The sequence below is a fragment of the Nomia melanderi genome, unplaced genomic scaffold (genome assembly GCF_051020985.1).
Source record: "Nomia melanderi isolate GNS246 unplaced genomic scaffold, iyNomMela1 scaffold0166, whole genome shotgun sequence".
Taxonomy (NCBI): domain Eukaryota; kingdom Metazoa; phylum Arthropoda; class Insecta; order Hymenoptera; family Halictidae; genus Nomia; species Nomia melanderi.
Window position 1 is genome coordinate 66,240 of NW_027475281.1, and position 16,261 is coordinate 82,500.

Sequence of the window (16,261 nt, forward strand, 5' to 3'; positions counted from 1 at the left end):
GTTTTAAAATTATTTCAATGTTTAATCCATGCGTAAACATGACGTTTATTAACGTTTTTAACATTAAAAAAAATTACAAAAATTTATTTTTCGGAAAAAATGGAAAAAACCGATTCGTCGGAGCGAGGTGTCCAGCCCGTGCGGTAATTCCAGCAGGCGAATCGGACTTCCCGAAATTTTTCTAAGTCCCACGGTCGACACCAACTTTTTTAATAAGCGTTTTAAAATTATTTCAATGTTTAATCCATGCGTAAACATGACGTTTATTAACGTTTTTAACATTAAAAAAAATTACAAAAATTTATTTTTCGGAAAAAATGGAAAAAACCGATTCGTCGGAGCGAGGTGTCCTGCCCGTGCGGTAATTCCAGCAGGCGAATCGGACTTCCCGAAATTTTTCTAAGTCCCACGGTCGACACCAACTTTTTTAATAAGCGTTTTAAAATTATTTCAATGTTTAATCCATGCGTAAACATGACGTTTATTAACGTTTTTAACATTAAAAAAAATTACAAAAATTTATTTTTCGGAAAAAATGGAAAAAACCGATTCGTCGGAGCGAGGTGTCCAGCCCGTGCGGTAATTCCAGCAGGCGAATCGGACTTCCCGAAATTTTTCTAAGTCCCACGGTCGACACCAACTTTTTTAATAAGCGTTTTAAAATTATTTCAATGTTTAATCCATGCGTAAACATGAAGTTTATTAACGTTTTTAACATTAAAAAAAATTACAAAAATTTATTTTTCGGAAAAAATGGAAAAAACCGATTCGTCGGAGCGAGGTGTCCAGCCCGTGCGGTAATTCCAGCAGGCGAATCGGACTTCCCGAAATTTTTCTAAGTCCCACGGTCGACACCAACTTTTTTAATAAGCGTTTTAAAATTATTTCAATGTTTAATCCATGCGTAAACATGACGTTTATTAACGTTTTTAACATTAAAAAAAATTACAAAAATTTATTTTTCGGAAAAAATGGAAAAAACCGATTCGTCGGAGCGAGGTGTCCAGCCCGTGCGGTAATTCCAGCAGGCGAATCGGACTTCCCGAAATTTTTCTAAGTCCCACGGTCGACACCAACTTTTTTAATAAGCGTTTTAAAATTATTTCAATGTTTAATCCATGCGTAAACATGACGTTTATTAACGTTTTTAACATTAAAAAAAATTACAAAAATTTATTTTTCGGAAAAAATGGAAAAAACCGATTCGTCGGAGCGAGGTGTCCTGCCCGTGCGGTAATTCCAGCAGGCGAATCGGACTTCCCGAAATTTTTCTAAGTCCCACGGTCGACACCAACTTTTTTAATAAGCGTTTTAAAAATTATTTCAATGTTTAATCCATGCGTAAACATGACGTTTATTAACGTTTTTAACATTTAAAAAAAATTACAAAAATTTATTTTTCGGAAAAAAATGGAAAAAACCGATTCGTCGGAGCGAGGTGTCCAGCCCGTGCGGTAATTCCAGCAGGCGAATCGGACTTCCCGAAATTTTTCTAAGTCCCACGGTCGACACCAACTTTTTTAATAAGCGTTTTAAAATTATTTCAATGTTTAATCCATGCGTAAACATGACGTTTATTAACGTTTTTAACATTAAAAAAAATTACAAAAATTTATTTTTCGGAAAAAATGGAAAAAACCGATTCGTCGGAGCGAGGTGTCCAGCCCGTGCGGTAATTCCAGCAGGCGAATCGGACTTCCCGAAATTTTTCTAAGTCCCACGGTCGACACCAACTTTTTTAATAAGCGTTTTAAAATTATTTCAATGTTTAATCCATGCGTAAACATGACGTTTATTAACGTTTTTAACATTAAAAAAAATTACAAAAATTTATTTTTCGGAAAAAATGGAAAAAACCGATTCGTCGGAGCGAGGTGTCCAGCCCGTGCGGTAATTCCAGCAGGCGAATCGGACTTCCGAAATTTTTCTAAGTCCCACGGTCGACACCAACTTTTTTAATAAGCGTTTTAAAATTATTTCAATGTTTAATCCATGCGTAAACATGACGTTTATTAACGTTTTTAACATTAAAAAAAATTACAAAAATTTATTTTTCGGAAAAAATGGAAAAAACCGATTCGTCGGAGCGAGGTGTCCAGCCCGTGCGGTAATTCCAGCAGGCGAATCGGACTTCCCGAAATTTTTCTAAGTCCCACGGTCGACACCAACTTTTTTAATAAGCGTTTTAAAATTATTTCAATGTTTAATCCATGCGTAAACATGACGTTTATTAACGTTTTTAACATTAAAAAAAATTACAAAAATTTATTTTTCGGAAAAAATGGAAAAAACCGATTCGTCGGAGCGAGGTGTCCAGCCCGTGCGGTAATTCCAGCAGGCGAATCGGACTTCCCGAAATTTTTCTAAGTCCCACGGTCGACACCAACTTTTTTAATAAGCGTTTTAAAATTATTTCAATGTTTAATCCATGCGTAAACATGACGTTTATTAACGTTTTTAACATTAAAAAAAATTACAAAAATTTATTTTTCGGAAAAAATGGAAAAAACCGATTCGTCGGAGCGAGGTGTCCAGCCCGTGCGGTAATTCCAGCAGGCGAATCGGACTTCCCGAAATTTTTCTAAGTCCCACGGTCGACACCAACTTTTTTAATAAGCGTTTTAAAATTATTTCAATGTTTAATCCATGCGTAAACATGACGTTTATTAACGTTTTTAACATTAAAAAAAATTACAAAAATTTATTTTTCGGAAAAAATGGAAAAAACCGATTCGTCGGAGCGAGGTGTCCAGCCCGTGCGGTAATTCCAGCAGGCGAATCGGACTTCCCGACATTTTTCTAAGTCCCACGGTCGACACCAACTTTTTTAATAAGCGTTTTAAAATTATTTCAATGTTTAATCCATGCGTAAACATGACGTTTATTAACGTTTTTAACATTAAAAAAAATTACAAAAATTTATTTTTCGGAAAAAATGGAAAAAACCGATTCGTCGGAGCGAGGTGTCCAGCCCGTGCGGTAATTCCAGCAGGCGAATCGGACTTCCCGAAATTTTTCTAAGTCCCACGGTCGACACCAACTTTTTTAATAAGCGTTTTAAAATTATTTCAATGTTTAATCCATGCGTAAACATGACGTTTATTAACGTTTTTAACATTAAAAAAAATTACAAAAATTTATTTTTCGAAAAAAATGGAAAAAACCGATTCGTCGGAGCGAGGTGTCCAGCCCGTGCGGTAATTCCAGCAGGCGAATCGGACTTCCCGAAATTTTTCTAAGTCCCACGGTCGACACCAACTTTTTTAATAAGCGTTTTAAAATTATTTCAATGTTTAATCCATGCGTAAACATGACGTTTATTAACGTTTTTAACATTAAAAAAAATTACAAAAATTTATTTTTCGGAAAAAATGGAAAAAACCGATTCGTCGGAGCGAGGTGTCCAGCCCGTGCGGTAATTCCAGCAGGCGAATCGGACTTCCCGAAATTTTTCTAAGTCCCACGGTCGACACCAACTTTTTTAATAAGCGTTTTAAAATTATTTCAATGTTTAATCCATGCGTAAACATGACGTTTATTAACGTTTTTAACATTAAAAAAAATTACAAAAATTTATTTTTCGGAAAAAATGGAAAAAACCGATTCGTCGGAGCGAGGTGTCCAGCCCGTGCGGTAATTCCAGCAGGCGAATCGGACTTCCCGAAATTTTTCTAAGTCCCACGGTCGACACCAACTTTTTTAATAAGCGTTTTAAAATTATTTCAATGTTTAATCCATGCGTAAACATGACGTTTATTAACGTTTTTAACATTAAAAAAAATTACAAAAATTTATTTTTCGAAAAAAATGGAAAAAACCGATTCGTCGGAGCGAGGTGTCCAGCCCGTGCGGTAATTCCAGCAGGCGAATCGGACTTCCCGAAATTTTTCTAAGTCCCACGGTCGACACCAACTTTTTTAATAAGCGTTTTAAAATTATTTCAATGTTTAATCCATGCGTAAACATGACGTTTATTAACGTTTTTAACATTAAAAAAAATTACAAAAATTTATTTTTCGGAAAAAATGGAAAAAACCGATTCGTCGGAGCGAGGTGTCCAGCCCGTGCGGTAATTCCAGCAGGCGAATCGGACTTCCCGAAATTTTTCTAAGTCCCACGGTCGACACCAACTTTTTTAATAAGCGTTTTAAAATTATTTCAATGTTTAATCCATGCGTAAACATGACGTTTATTAACGTTTTTAACATTAAAAAAAATTACAAAAATTTATTTTTCGGAAAAAATGGAAAAAACCGATTCGTCGGAGCGAGGTGTCCAGCCCGTGCGGTAATTCCAGCAGGCGAATCGGACTTCCCGAAATTTTTCTAAGTCCCACGGTCGACACCAACTTTTTTAATAAGCGTTTTAAAATTATTTCAATGTTTAATCCATGCGTAAACATGACGTTTATTAACGTTTTTAACATTAAAAAAAATTACAAAAATTTATTTTTCGGAAAAAATGGAAAAAACCGATTCGTCGGAGCGAGGTGTCCAGCCCGTGCGGTAATTCCAGCAGGCGAATCGGACTTCCCGAAATTTTTCTAAGTCCCACGGTCGACACCAACTTTTTTAATAAGCGTTTTAAAATTATTTCAATGTTTAATCCATGCGTAAACATGACGTTTATTAACGTTTTTAACATTAAAAAAAATTACAAAAATTTATTTTTCGGAAAAAATGGAAAAAACCGATTCGTCGGAGCGAGGTGTCCAGCCCGTGCGGTAATTCCAGCAGGCGAATCGGACTTCCCGAAATTTTTCTAAGTCCCACGGTCGACACCAACTTTTTTAATAAGCGTTTTAAAATTATTTCAATGTTTAATCCATGCGTAAACATGACGTTTATTAACGTTTTTAACATTAAAAAAAATTACAAAAATTTATTTTTCGGAAAAAATGGAAAAAACCGATTCGTCGGAGCGAGGTGTCCAGCCCGTGCGGTAATTCCAGCAGGCGAATCGGACTTCCCGAAATTTTTCTAAGTCCCACGGTCGACACCAACTTTTTTAATAAGCGTTTTAAAATTATTTCAATGTTTAATCCATGCGTAAACATGACGTTTATTAACGTTTTTAACATTAAAAAAAATTACAAAAATTTATTTTTCGGAAAAAATGGAAAAAACCGATTCGTCGGAGCGAGGTGTCCAGCCCGTGCGGTAATTCCAGCAGGCGAATCGGACTTCCCGAAATTTTTCTAAGTCCCACGGTCGACACCAACTTTTTTAATAAGCGTTTTAAAATTATTTCAATGTTTAATCCATGCGTAAACATGACGTTTATTAACGTTTTTAACATTAAAAAAAATTACAAAAATTTATTTTTCGGAAAAAATGGAAAAAACCGATTCGTCGGAGCGAGGTGTCCAGCCCGTGCGGTAATTCCAGCAGGCGAATCGGACTTCCCGAAATTTTTCTAAGTCCCACGGTCGACACCAACTTTTTTAATAAGCGTTTTAAAATTATTTCAATGTTTAATCCATGCGTAAACATGACGTTTATTAACGTTTTTAACATTAAAAAAAATTACAAAAATTTATTTTTCGGAAAAAATGGAAAAAACCGATTCGTCGGAGCGAGGTGTCCAGCCCGTGCGGTAATTCCAGCAGGCGAATCGGACTTCCCGAAATTTTTCTAAGTCCCACGGTCGACACCAACTTTTTTAATAAGCGTTTTAAAATTATTTCAATGTTTAATCCATGCGTAAACATGACGTTTATTAACGTTTTTAACATTAAAAAAAATTACAAAAATTTATTTTTCGGAAAAAATGGAAAAAACCGATTCGTCGGAGCGAGGTGTCCAGCCCGTGCGGTAATTCCAGCAGGCGAATCGGACTTCCCGAAATTTTTCTAAGTCCCACGGTCGACACCAACTTTTTTAATAAGCGTTTTAAAATTATTTCAATGTTTAATCCATGCGTAAACATGACGTTTATTAACGTTTTTAACATTAAAAAAAATTACAAAAATTTATTTTTCGGAAAAAATGGAAAAAACCGATTCGTCGGAGCGAGGTGTCCAGCCCGTGCGGTAATTCCAGCAGGCGAATCGGACTTCCCGAAATTTTTCTAAGTCCCACGGTCGACACCAACTTTTTTAATAAGCGTTTTAAAATTATTTCAATGTTTAATCCATGCGTAAACATGACGTTTATTAACGTTTTTAACATTAAAAAAAATTACAAAAATTTATTTTTCGGAAAAAATGGAAAAAACCGATTCGTCGGAGCGAGGTGTCCAGCCCGTGCGGTAATTCCAGCAGGCGAATCGGACTTCCCGAAATTTTTCTAAGTCCCACGGTCGACACCAACTTTTTTAATAAGCGTTTTAAAATTATTTCAATGTTTAATCCATGCGTAAACATGACGTTTATTAACGTTTTTAACATTAAAAAAAATTACAAAAATTTATTTTTCGGAAAAAATGGAAAAAACCGATTCGTCGGAGCGAGGTGTCCAGCCCGTGCGGTAATTCCAGCAGGCGAATCGGACTTCCCGAAATTTTTCTAAGTCCCACGGTCGACACCAACTTTTTTAATAAGCGTTTTAAAATTATTTCAATGTTTAATCCATGCGTAAACATGACGTTTATTAACGTTTTTAACATTAAAAAAAATTACAAAAATTTATTTTTCGGAAAAAATGGAAAAAACCGATTCGTCGGAGCGAGGTGTCCAGCCCGTGCGGTAATTCCAGCAGGCGAATCGGACTTCCCGAAATTTTTCTAAGTCCCACGGTCGACACCAACTTTTTTAATAAGCGTTTTAAAATTATTTCAATGTTTAATCCATGCGTAAACATGACGTTTATTAACGTTTTTAACATTAAAAAAAATTACAAAAATTTATTTTTCGGAAAAAATGGAAAAAACCGATTCGTCGGAGCGAGGTGTCCAGCCCGTGCGGTAATTCCAGCAGGCGAATCGGACTTCCCGAAATTTTTCTAAGTCCCACGGTCGACACCAACTTTTTTAATAAGCGTTTTAAAATTATTTCAATGTTTAATCCATGCGTAAACATGACGTTTATTAACGTTTTTAACATTAAAAAAAATTACAAAAATTTATTTTTCGGAAAAAATGGAAAAAACCGATTCGTCGGAGCGAGGTGTCCAGCCCGTGCGGTAATTCCAGCAGGCGAATCGGACTTCCCGAAATTTTTCTAAGTCCCACGGTCGACACCAACTTTTTTAATAAGCGTTTTAAAATTATTTCAATGTTTAATCCATGCGTAAACATGACGTTTATTAACGTTTTTAACATTAAAAAAAATTACAAAAATTTATTTTTCGGAAAAAATGGAAAAAACCGATTCGTCGGAGCGAGGTGTCCAGCCCGTGCGGTAATTCCAGCAGGCGAATCGGACTTCCCGAAATTTTTCTAAGTCCCACGGTCGACACCAACTTTTTTAATAAGCGTTTTAAAATTATTTCAATGTTTAATCCATGCGTAAACATGACGTTTATTAACGTTTTTAACATTAAAAAAAATTACAAAAATTTATTTTTCGGAAAAAATGGAAAAAACCGATTCGTCGGAGCGAGGTGTCCAGCCCGTGCGGTAATTCCAGCAGGCGAATCGGACTTCCCGAAATTTTTCTAAGTCCCACGGTCGACACCAACTTTTTTAATAAGCGTTTTAAAATTATTTCAATGTTTAATCCATGCGTAAACATGACGTTTATTAACGTTTTTAACATTAAAAAAAATTACAAAAATTTATTTTTCGGAAAAAATGGAAAAAACCGATTCGTCGGAGCGAGGTGTCCAGCCCGTGCGGTAATTCCAGCAGGCGAATCGGACTTCCCGAAATTTTTCTAAGTCCCACGGTCGACACCAACTTTTTTAATAAGCGTTTTAAAATTATTTCAATGTTTAATCCATGCGTAAACATGACGTTTATTAACGTTTTTAACATTAAAAAAAATTACAAAAATTTATTTTTCGGAAAAAATGGAAAAAACCGATTCGTCGGAGCGAGGTGTCCAGCCCGTGCGGTAATTCCAGCAGGCGAATCGGACTTCCCGAAATTTTTCTAAGTCCCACGGTCGACACCAACTTTTTTAATAAGCGTTTTAAAATTATTTCAATGTTTAATCCATGCGTAAACATGACGTTTATTAACGTTTTTAACATTAAAAAAAATTACAAAAATTTATTTTTCGGAAAAAATGGAAAAAACCGATTCGTCGGAGCGAGGTGTCCAGCCCGTGCGGTAATTCCAGCAGGCGAATCGGACTTCCCGAAATTTTTCTAAGTCCCACGGTCGACACCAACTTTTTTAATAAGCGTTTTAAAATTATTTCAATGTTTAATCCATGCGTAAACATGACGTTTATTAACGTTTTTAACATTAAAAAAAATTACAAAAATTTATTTTTCGAAAAAAATGGAAAAAACCGATTCGTCGGAGCGAGGTGTCCAGCCCGTGCGGTAATTCCAGCAGGCGAATCGGACTTCCCGAAATTTTTCTAAGTCCCACGGTCGACACCAACTTTTTTAATAAGCGTTTTAAAATTATTTCAATGTTTAATCCATGCGTAAACATGACGTTTATTAACGTTTTTAACATTAAAAAAAATTACAAAAATTTATTTTTCGGAAAAAATGGAAAAAACCGATTCGTCGGAGCGAGGTGTCCAGCCCGTGCGGTAATTCCAGCAGGCGAATCGGACTTCCCGAAATTTTTCTAAGTCCCACGGTCGACACCAACTTTTTTAATAAGCGTTTTAAAATTATTTCAATGTTTAATCCATGCGTAAACATGACGTTTATTAACGTTTTTAACATTAAAAAAAATTACAAAAATTTATTTTTCGGAAAAAATGGAAAAAACCGATTCGTCGGAGCGAGGTGTCCAGCCCGTGCGGTAATTCCAGCAGGCGAATCGGACTTCCCGAAATTTTTCTAAGTCCCACGGTCGACACCAACTTTTTTAATAAGCGTTTTAAAATTATTTCAATGTTTAATCCATGCGTAAACATGACGTTTATTAACGTTTTTAACATTAAAAAAAATTACAAAAATTTATTTTTCGAAAAAAATGGAAAAAACCGATTCGTCGGAGCGAGGTGTCCAGCCCGTGCGGTAATTCCAGCAGGCGAATCGGACTTCCCGAAATTTTTCTAAGTCCCACGGTCGACACCAACTTTTTTAATAAGCGTTTTAAAATTATTTCAATGTTTAATCCATGCGTAAACATGACGTTTATTAACGTTTTTAACATTAAAAAAAATTACAAAAATTTATTTTTCGGAAAAAATGGAAAAAACCGATTCGTCGGAGCGAGGTGTCCAGCCCGTGCGGTAATTCCAGCAGGCGAATCGGACTTCCCGAAATTTTTCTAAGTCCCACGGTCGACACCAACTTTTTTAATAAGCGTTTTAAAATTATTTCAATGTTTAATCCATGCGTAAACATGACGTTTATTAACGTTTTTAACATTAAAAAAAATTACAAAAATTTATTTTTCGGAAAAAATGGAAAAAACCGATTCGTCGGAGCGAGGTGTCCAGCCCGTGCGGTAATTCCAGCAGGCGAATCGGACTTCCCGAAATTTTTCTAAGTCCCACGGTCGACACCAACTTTTTTAATAAGCGTTTTAAAATTATTTCAATGTTTAATCCATGCGTAAACATGACGTTTATTAACGTTTTTAACATTAAAAAAAATTACAAAAATTTATTTTTCGGAAAAAATGGAAAAAACCGATTCGTCGGAGCGAGGTGTCCAGCCCGTGCGGTAATTCCAGCAGGCGAATCGGACTTCCCGAAATTTTTCTAAGTCCCACGGTCGACACCAACTTTTTTAATAAGCGTTTTAAAATTATTTCAATGTTTAATCCATGCGTAAACATGACGTTTATTAACGTTTTTAACATTAAAAAAAATTACAAAAATTTATTTTTCGGAAAAAATGGAAAAAACCGATTCGTCGGAGCGAGGTGTCCAGCCCGTGCGGTAATTCCAGCAGGCGAATCGGACTTCCCGAAATTTTTCTAAGTCCCACGGTCGACACCAACTTTTTTAATAAGCGTTTTAAAATTATTTCAATGTTTAATCCATGCGTAAACATGACGTTTATTAACGTTTTTAACATTAAAAAAAATTACAAAAATTTATTTTTCGGAAAAAATGGAAAAAACCGATTCGTCGGAGCGAGGTGTCCAGCCCGTGCGGTAATTCCAGCAGGCGAATCGGACTTCCCGAAATTTTTCTAAGTCCCACGGTCGACACCAACTTTTTTAATAAGCGTTTTAAAATTATTTCAATGTTTAATCCATGCGTAAACATGACGTTTATTAACGTTTTTAACATTAAAAAAAATTACAAAAATTTATTTTTCGGAAAAAATGGAAAAAACCGATTCGTCGGAGCGAGGTGTCCAGCCCGTGCGGTAATTCCAGCAGGCGAATCGGACTTCCCGAAATTTTTCTAAGTCCCACGGTCGACACCAACTTTTTTAATAAGCGTTTTAAAATTATTTCAATGTTTAATCCATGCGTAAACATGACGTTTATTAACGTTTTTAACATTAAAAAAAATTACAAAAATTTATTTTTCGGAAAAAATGGAAAAAACCGATTCGTCGGAGCGAGGTGTCCAGCCCGTGCGGTAATTCCAGCAGGCGAATCGGACTTCCCGAAATTTTTCTAAGTCCCACGGTCGACACCAACTTTTTTAATAAGCGTTTTAAAATTATTTCAATGTTTAATCCATGCGTAAACATGACGTTTATTAACGTTTTTAACATTAAAAAAAATTACAAAAATTTATTTTTCGGAAAAAATGGAAAAAACCGATTCGTCGGAGCGAGGTGTCCAGCCCGTGCGGTAATTCCAGCAGGCGAATCGGACTTCCCGAAATTTTTCTAAGTCCCACGGTCGACACCAACTTTTTTAATAAGCGTTTTAAAATTATTTCAATGTTTAATCCATGCGTAAACATGACGTTTATTAACGTTTTTAACATTAAAAAAAATTACAAAAATTTATTTTTCGGAAAAAATGGAAAAAACCGATTCGTCGGAGCGAGGTGTCCAGCCCGTGCGGTAATTCCAGCAGGCGAATCGGACTTCCCGAAATTTTTCTAAGTCCCACGGTCGACACCAACTTTTTTAATAAGCGTTTTAAAATTATTTCAATGTTTAATCCATGCGTAAACATGACGTTTATTAACGTTTTTAACATTAAAAAAAATTACAAAAATTTATTTTTCGGAAAAAAATGGAAAAAACCGATTCGTCGGAGCGAGGTGTCCAGCCCGTGCGGTAATTCCAGCAGGCGAATCGGACTTCCCGAAATTTTTCTAAGTCCCACGGTCGACACCAACTTTTTTAATAAGCGTTTTAAAATTATTTCAATGTTTAATCCATGCGTAAACATGACGTTTATTAACGTTTTTAACATTAAAAAAAATTACAAAAATTTATTTTTCGGAAAAAATGGAAAAAACCGATTCGTCGGAGCGAGGTGTCCAGCCCGTGCGGTAATTCCAGCAGGCGAATCGGACTTCCCGAAATTTTTCTAAGTCCCACGGTCGACACCAACTTTTTTAATAAGCGTTTTAAAATTATTTCAATGTTTAATCCATGCGTAAACATGACGTTTATTAACGTTTTTAACATTAAAAAAAATTACAAAAATTTATTTTTCGGAAAAAATGGAAAAAACCGATTCGTCGGAGCGAGGTGTCCAGCCCGTGCGGTAATTCCAGCAGGCGAATCGGACTTCCCGAAATTTTTCTAAGTCCCACGGTCGACACCAACTTTTTTAATAAGCGTTTTAAAATTATTTCAATGTTTAATCCATGCGTAAACATGACGTTTATTAACGTTTTTAACATTAAAAAAAATTACAAAAATTTATTTTTCGGAAAAAAATGGAAAAAACCGATTCGTCGGAGCGAGGTGTCCAGCCCGTGCGGTAATTCCAGCAGGCGAATCGGACTTCCCGAAATTTTTCTAAGTCCCACGGTCGACACCAACTTTTTTAATAAGCGTTTTAAAATTATTTCAATGTTTAATCCATGCGTAAACATGACGTTTATTAACGTTTTTAACATTAAAAAAAATTACAAAAATTTATTTTTCGGAAAAAATGGAAAAAACCGATTCGTCGGAGCGAGGTGTCCAGCCCGTGCGGTAATTCCAGCAGGCGAATCGGACTTCCCGAAATTTTTCTAAGTCCCACGGTCGACACCAACTTTTTTAATAAGCGTTTTAAAATTATTTCAATGTTTAATCCATGCGTAAACATGACGTTTATTAACGTTTTTAACATTAAAAAAAATTACAAAAATTTATTTTTCGAAAAAAATGGAAAAAACCGATTCGTCGGAGCGAGGTGTCCAGCCCGTGCGGTAATTCCAGCAGGCGAATCGGACTTCCCGAAATTTTTCTAAGTCCCACGGTCGACACCAACTTTTTTAATAAGCGTTTTAAAATTATTTCAATGTTTAATCCATGCGTAAACATGACGTTTATTAACGTTTTTAACATTAAAAAAAATTACAAAAATTTATTTTTCGGAAAAAATGGAAAAAACCGATTCGTCGGAGCGAGGTGTCCAGCCCGTGCGGTAATTCCAGCAGGCGAATCGGACTTCCCGAAATTTTTCTAAGTCCCACGGTCGACACCAACTTTTTTAATAAGCGTTTTAAAATTATTTCAATGTTTAATCCATGCGTAAACATGACGTTTATTAACGTTTTTAACATTAAAAAAAATTACAAAAATTTATTTTTCGGAAAAAATGGAAAAAACCGATTCGTCGGAGCGAGGTGTCCAGCCCGTGCGGTAATTCCAGCAGGCGAATCGGACTTCCCGAAATTTTTCTAAGTCCCACGGTCGACACCAACTTTTTTAATAAGCGTTTTAAAATTATTTCAATGTTTAATCCATGCGTAAACATGACGTTTATTAACGTTTTTAACATTAAAAAAAATTACAAAAATTTATTTTTCGGAAAAAATGGAAAAAACCGATTCGTCGGAGCGAGGTGTCCAGCCCGTGCGGTAATTCCAGCAGGCGAATCGGACTTCCCGAAATTTTTCTAAGTCCCACGGTCGACACCAACTTTTTTAATAAGCGTTTTAAAATTATTTCAATGTTTAATCCATGCGTAAACATGACGTTTATTAACGTTTTTAACATTAAAAAAAATTACAAAAATTTATTTTTCGGAAAAAATGGAAAAAACCGATTCGTCGGAGCGAGGTGTCCAGCCCGTGCGGTAATTCCAGCAGGCGAATCGGACTTCCCGAAATTTTTCTAAGTCCCACGGTCGACACCAACTTTTTTAATAAGCGTTTTAAAATTATTTCAATGTTTAATCCATGCGTAAACATGACGTTTATTAACGTTTTTAACATTAAAAAAAATTACAAAAATTTATTTTTCGGAAAAAATGGAAAAAACCGATTCGTCGGAGCGAGGTGTCCAGCCCGTGCGGTAATTCCAGCAGGCGAATCGGACTTCCCGAAATTTTTCTAAGTCCCACGGTCGACACCAACTTTTTTAATAAGCGTTTTAAAATTATTTCAATGTTTAATCCATGCGTAAACATGACGTTTATTAACGTTTTTAACATTAAAAAAAATTACAAAAATTTATTTTTCGGAAAAAATGGAAAAAACCGATTCGTCGGAGCGAGGTGTCCAGCCCGTGCGGTAATTCCAGCAGGCGAATCGGACTTCCCGAAATTTTTCTAAGTCCCACGGTCGACACCAACTTTTTTAATAAGCGTTTTAAAATTATTTCAATGTTTAATCCATGCGTAAACATGACGTTTATTAACGTTTTTAACATTAAAAAAAATTACAAAAATTTATTTTTCGGAAAAAATGGAAAAAACCGATTCGTCGGAGCGAGGTGTCCAGCCCGTGCGGTAATTCCAGCAGGCGAATCGGACTTCCCGAAATTTTTCTAAGTCCCACGGTCGACACCAACTTTTTTAATAAGCGTTTTAAAATTATTTCAATGTTTAATCCATGCGTAAACATGACGTTTATTAACGTTTTTAACATTAAAAAAAATTACAAAAATTTATTTTTCGGAAAAAATGGAAAAAACCGATTCGTCGGAGCGAGGTGTCCAGCCCGTGCGGTAATTCCAGCAGGCGAATCGGACTTCCCGAAATTTTTCTAAGTCCCACGGTCGACACCAACTTTTTTAATAAGCGTTTTAAAATTATTTCAATGTTTAATCCATGCGTAAACATGACGTTTATTAACGTTTTTAACATTAAAAAAAATTACAAAAATTTATTTTTCAAAAAAATGGAAAAAACCGATTCGTCGGAGCGAGGTGTCCAGCCCGTGCGGTAATTCCAGCAGGCGAATCGGACTTCCCGAAATTTTTCTAAGTCCCACGGTCGACACCAACTTTTTTAATAAGCGTTTTAAAATTATTTCAATGTTTAATCCATGCGTAAACATGACGTTTATTAACGTTTTTAACATTAAAAAAAATTACAAAAATTTATTTTTCGGAAAAAATGGAAAAAACCGATTCGTCGGAGCGAGGTGTCCAGCCCGTGCGGTAATTCCAGCAGGCGAATCGGACTTCCCGAAATTTTTCTAAGTCCCACGGTCGACACCAACTTTTTTAATAAGCGTTTTAAAATTATTTCAATGTTTAATCCATGCGTAAACATGACGTTTATTAACGTTTTTAACATTAAAAAAAATTACAAAAATTTATTTTTCGGAAAAAATGGAAAAAACCGATTCGTCGGAGCGAGGTGTCCAGCCCGTGCGGTAATTCCAGCAGGCGAATCGGACTTCCCGAAATTTTTCTAAGTCCCACGGTCGACACCAACTTTTTTAATAAGCGTTTTAAAATTATTTCAATGTTTAATCCATGCGTAAACATGACGTTTATTAACGTTTTTAACATTAAAAAAAATTACAAAAATTTATTTTTCAAAAAAAATGGAAAAAACCGATTCGTCGGAGCGAGGTGTCCAGCCCGTGCGGTAATTCCAGCAGGCGAATCGGACTTCCCGAAATTTTTCTAAGTCCCACGGTCGACACCAACTTTTTTAATAAGCGTTTTAAAATTATTTCAATGTTTAATCCATGCGTAAACATGACGTTTATTAACGTTTTTAACATTAAAAAAAATTACAAAAATTTATTTTTCGGAAAAAATGGAAAAAACCGATTCGTCGGAGCGAGGTGTCCAGCCCGTGCGGTAATTCCAGCAGGCGAATCGGACTTCCCGAAATTTTTCTAAGTCCCACGGTCGACACCAACTTTTTTAATAAGCGTTTTAAAATTATTTCAATGTTTAATCCATGCGTAAACATGACGTTTATTAACGTTTTTAACATTAAAAAAAATTACAAAAATTTATTTTTCAAAAAAAATGGAAAAAACCGATTCGTCGGAGCGAGCTGTCCAGGCCGTGCGGTAATGCCAGCAGGCGATCCGGGGTACTCGAAATTTTTCTAAGTCCCGACGGTCAAGAGTAAACTTTTTCATCACATATTTCAAAATTTTTTTAATGTTTAATCCACGCATAAAAACGCAGTTTATTAACGTTTTTAACGTTGAGAAAATTGACAAAAATTTTTTTTTCACTGAAAATGGAAAAAATGTATCGGTCGATGCGGGCTGTCCAGGCCGTGCGGTAATTCCAGCCGGCGATCCGAGGTACTCGAAATTTTTCTAAGTCCGAACGGTCAAGAGTAAACTTTTTCATCACATATTTCAAAATTTTTTCAATGTTTAATCCACGCATAAAAACGCAGTTTATTAACGTTTTTAACGTTGAGAAAATTGACAAAAATTTTTTTTTCACTGAAAATGGAAAAAATGTATCGGTCGATGCGGGCTGTCCAGGCCGTGCGGTAATTCCAGCCGGCGATCCGAGGTACTCGAAATTTTTCTAAGTCCGAACGGTCAAGAATAAACTTTTTTATTACATGTTTTAAAAATTTTTCAATGCTTAATCCGTGCATAAGAGTGCAGTTTATTAACGTTTTTAAGGTTGAAAAAATTGACAAAAATTTTTTTTTCTCTGAAAATGAAAAAAATGTATCGGTCGAAGCGGGCTGTCCAGGCCGCGCGGTAATGCCAGCAGGTCGAACGCGGCGACCCGAAATTTTTCTAAGTCCCTGCGGTCAAGAATAAACTTTTTTATTATGCGTTTTAAAAATTTTTCGGCGCTTAATCCATGGATAAAAAGGCAGCCCGAACACGTTTTTAACGTTGAAAAAATTGACCAAAATTTTTTTTTCACAAAAACTGCGAAAAACAGATCGA